At 39.4% G+C, this 5000-nt stretch overlaps 1 protein-coding gene across 1 annotated transcript in view; it reads right to left on the reverse strand.

Moving 5' to 3' along the window:
• The window catches only part of PHF21B (PHD finger protein 21B), a 342423-nt gene that overhangs the window by 336572 nt on the left and 851 nt on the right, over positions 1-5000 (reverse strand). The window lies entirely within an intron of this gene.

A 5000-nucleotide genomic window follows, 5' to 3' on the forward strand; every position in this document is an offset into this window, starting at 1 on the left:
GTGTATACAAGCAGCGCTTATTCTTTTAACTGGTGCACATTGAATCCTTGCTGTGGTGAACCTAGAGAAGTTTAATATTCATGTTATTCTCCAAGGTGGCACTCCACAGTGCTTTCTGCCTGACAGTAAATTCTTCTCAGTTTTGTCTTTTTTTTTTTTTTACCAAGATGGCAAAGCCTGGCTAAATTACTAGCTGATTCCAGCAAAAAATAAGGAACCATAACCTTCTAAATTACTAGTCTAGAATTAATCTTTACTTAAATCCAATAACTTCATTTGATTCTGCAATTATTCAGAATTCCCAGGAAAGTCAATGGGATTGTGTATAAAGGAGGACTGCAAAATCAAGTGCACATGTAATACCTATTGTATCTGCATTTAAAGCCACAATGCAGTGATCAAAAAATTTAAAATTCTAATTTAAAGATCATCACCTTATTTCTACTAACTTCTGTGGATACTAGATAGGACCCTTGTAATCCATATACTGCCCTGACATATGATTCCTTGCATGCAAGTCCAAACAAAATAAACGGGAAACCCAAGGAGGGGGAGGGGCAGGGGTGTAGATTTCAACTCTTGAAACAGTTTGATTTGGAAATGCCTCTTAATCTCTGTTCTCAATGTCACTTACAACCCCTATATTATTTCAATAATTTTGAAAGTACCCAACCATATGAAATACTAGGCTTTAGCAAATGTCAATAATCTCCCTTTTAATATGTGTAAACGATGCTGCTATTTCCAGACAAAGTACTCCTTGGATTTCAGTTATATTAAAAAATCCCTCCAAAAGAAAGTTACAACATGCATATAACAGATATCTTGAATGAAATAGTTTCCAACAAATTCTTCATGATGAACAAGTGTACTTAAGTACTAACTACTCACAAATTGACTTTGATGGGGTGGCAAAATACATCTCACATATGCTACTCCAAAACACTAACCAGAAATACCAGGTTAAGAGAATCGGTTTGAGGCCAATGTTGATTTTCTGTGTGGATAGTAATGGATAGTAAATTATGGTAAAGGAATGAGGCAGTGCACAAGTGAATGGCACATATATAATGCCTCTTAGAAAGACATATTGTTATTGCTATGCTCTAGGATGGGCTGTATGAATTTAGAGTTCATCACAATTGAAGATATAGCAATAATCCACACATGTTCACTATTAACTTTCAAAACCCAGTTTACCAGCCAAAACTAATGTCAATTTCAGTTTAACTGGTGGTTTGAGTTTGCTTGGTTTTCTTTTTTTTTTTCATTAGTAAAGTGTGATTATTAGGAAGGAACTTACAAAAAAAGAATAACCTAATGACTTTGTGGACATATAGAAATCACCAAAGCATGTACAGCAGAGCACCTCTGGTACGCGTTTAAAGAAGAACCCTGGTTCTTATGATAGCTCTTTTATTTACATATAAATGCTTGTTGCTTGACAATTTAGATAAAAATGTTACTGCTGCTCTGCATGTGATGTGGATTCAAGGTGTAAAACCACTGGACCAACTAATGGAGTCTTCACACATCATATCTTGTTAAAGAAGAGGTAACCCACTCTCAGATGGTATTACAATTCATCAAAACTGTAGTGTACAAAAGGTATGCATATAAACTAAAATGAAAAGTCTGACTATGCCTTTCTGAGCAGGAGGCAAAATGAAGTATTGATTTAAGATACATTAATAAAAAGAAAAAAAGGAAAGAACATATTTAAAACATGTACTTGAAAATGCTGGGGAAATAACAATGTACAATTTAATTCCGTATTTGGGTAAAATATGAGGTAATGGGCCAGGAATATTGAATTGGTTTGTAAATTAAAATCTAATTTCTTTCATAAATCTACACACTTACTCATGCCCCAACTCTTGATTTTGTCTTTAGGTACTTTGTATTTTTCCATGTAATTTTTAGAAAAGAAAATGTTGCCATAAATTCCAATAGCTAAAATGGAAACTGATGAATGGGGCAGTGAAAGATAATATTAACTACTGCTATATTTCTAACAGATGTGGATAATGTGATCATTCATTCATTTTACTATCTATTTCATCATCCACACATGCATTTTAATTAAAACATAATTTTAGTATCTTTTGTATTCAGTACATGTAAAATCAAAGGCATGAATTATCAAATTTTAAATGAGATGTGCATAAATGGAGCGGGGGAGGGGATAACTTTATATTTAAAGATATATATTGACTATTTCTATCTATCCAAGATTCAGGAAGTTTATTTCAATGCTTTGGCAGCTTTTTATACTCATAAAAGTGAAAAGCCGAAATCACTAAGCCAATTATTCTCAACCAGGGTGCCCTGGGACAAGGGGGTTCCTTGAGATCCATTCAAGGGTGCCACAGGGTGCCATGTAATGAAGGTGTATAAAAAAGATTCACAAGATAAACCTAAAGATTTCAGCTACTCAGTCAGTCTAATAAAAAAATCACATCTATCCAAAGAATTTTGCCTGAGATTTCAACTAGGAATTCATAATGTTAAACCATTCTGCCCCATTGTGGTCTGAGTCCTTTCCAACAGAAGAATTCTTCCATTATTTTTCTGTAGTCAAAGACTGAGAGCTGGCATTTTCCAAGGGGTGCCTCAAATCTAATGAGAGGCACCTCAGGTCTAAAAAGTTTGAGAACCACTGCACTAACAAATCCCCTGCCATTCAAACTACTTCTACTCTAACCTTCCTCTGTCCTCTTTGAAACAGTAGCTGGACTTTTCTCCTGAGGAGAAAGTGCTAAGCTTACCAAATCTGAAGTTATACCATGATAACTTGATGGCCATGATGTGACATGGTCAAAAGGCTGAGACCTCCAAACTCATTTCTCTTGTGACCAAAGATTTCAAGCCAGATCTCTAAAGGTGGCAGTCTGAAGCAAGAGGACACTTTATCATCATTCAGCATCTTATTATTAGCTCTTGTTGCACAGGATGTCAAGGCAATACAGCACTGTCGATCTGTGCCTAAAATAATAGTTTCATCTCCTAGGCCAATACCAACTGCCTCCTGAATGTTATTTTATTTTAAAATAGTTTTTCACTTGCTGAAATGTTTAGAACTTGGCACGGGGGGGAGGGGGGAGGTGGAATGAAGACAACAACAAACCATTGTTTGTTAGTTAGCCTGGATTAAAAGAAAATGTTGTTTAAGATTAGTAGCAAGCTGCAACCTTCTCCACCCAGCTGCATCAGAATGTTCAGGCTGCAATTTCAAATGTGTCTCTGCCTTATCTAAATTCCAGCATGACACATAATAAATAGCTTCTCATTTACTATCAACATAAAAATTTTAACAGCCTCAAAATAGTTGCTACAATACAGAAGGAGAAACAAAAAAAAGCATCAAATGCATGTTTTAAATCCCCACTTAAAAATAGTAAAACTATTTTCAGATTGAAGAAAGAACACATAGAGATGCATTGTTGCAGTCAAGGCAGTTACCTTGTTTTTTTAAAAAAAATCCTCTGTTCAGTCTAGTAGTATTAAAGTCAACAACTTGCTGTTTTACACTGCAAAAAAAAGGAAAAGAAAAGAAAAGGACTCACAGCCCTTAGCTATCATATAGTGTCAGATTTGCTTTAAAAAAGAAAGTATCTGATTTGATTCTCTACAGTGATTAAACATCTTTGTGCTCTGCTGAGTAGGGCAGGCAATCCCCTCCCCCTCCAAAAATGGCATCAAAGCAATCAAAATGGTAATGTTCAGCATGAATGGGGCCCCCTCCCCCACCTTCAAACTCTGCAGACTTTTCTCCATGTTAGGAAGAAACCAACACCCCTTCCTCACAAAATGGAAGCTTCCACTACCAAATTGAGAGTGCTGACAAATTCTGATTACAATAAACTGGGAGAGAGGGAGAAAAAAAAAGAAAGGGTGGCATCTCACCGCCCTAGGCGACGCAGGGTTTAGGAAGGGAGGGGAGAGAGGGGGTGCGGATGTAACAGGCACGGATTACTTTTATGCACCGATCACTTTGCAACTTTAACCACAACTCTGCCAAAAATCAGTGCCTGGCCCCCGCCCCCAGCTCTCTTCAAGAAGCAAGGCTGTTTGGCTGCAGTAGAAGATCCCTTCTTTTCCGGAGAAGAGGTCTGGGGTTGGGAAAACCCAAAGTCGCTGTCCAAGTTTGTGGTGCTGAAAGGGCTGCTGCATTCCGAGGGAATCGCAGTGGATTCAGCCATGGGAAAGGGAAAGGAGAAGGGATGATGCTGGGGTGGGGGGTGGGGGGCTCAATCTGGCTGCTAAAGGGGCTTTTGGAAAGCTGCCTGAGCTTACAGGGAGGGTTAGGGGTGGTGGGGAGGGGCGACTCGGATCTGGGAGCAGGGGGTGAAAGTTCTTTGCTATGCAGGGCTCAATCCGGCAGCTCGGGGGCTCGCTGTGCCAAGCTGCCGCTGGGCTTGTGTATCAGAAGTACTAAAAGTGGAAGGAGGAGGAGGAAGGGGGGAGGAGTTGTGTGTGTGTGTGTGTGTGTGTGTGTGTGTGTGTGGGTGTGTGTGTGTGTGCTCGTGTGAGCGAATACGTGTGCAGAGCTTGCAGAGCGCAGGAGAGGCGGGAGGCTGCTGAGCGTTCAATGGCATCTGTTCGTGGTGCTGAAAGCTAACAATCCCCCGCTCCTCTCCATCAGCTGACCCCGGCTAAACAAACTCACAATAGAGAACTTTCTTTCATCCTGGGAGGGGGGATCCCTGCACAGGGGTCACGGAAAACAAGAACGAAAATAAGAAAGTTTTGGTAGGGGTAGGGTGGGGGGAAGGGTTTGGAGGGGAGGTTTCTTACTTGTTTTTGTTTCCCTTCTTCAGATCCCCCCCTCCCCCAATCACTGGAAAAGGCTTTTTTTCAGCAAAAAAGTGAAAGTGCCTAAGTGAACTCGAATGAAACGCTAACACGTCAGATCAGACCAAGGGAAAGAGAAAAAAAAGCAAGTGCCAAAAAAAAAAAGAAAGAAAAGGAAAAGAAAAAAAAGAGAGAGAGAAAGTGAT

Source organism: Gavialis gangeticus, unplaced genomic scaffold (assembly GCF_001723915.1).
Source record: "Gavialis gangeticus isolate Ggan-Ray unplaced genomic scaffold, GavGan_comp1, whole genome shotgun sequence".
Classification (NCBI taxonomy): Eukaryota; Metazoa; Chordata; order Crocodylia; family Gavialidae; genus Gavialis; species Gavialis gangeticus.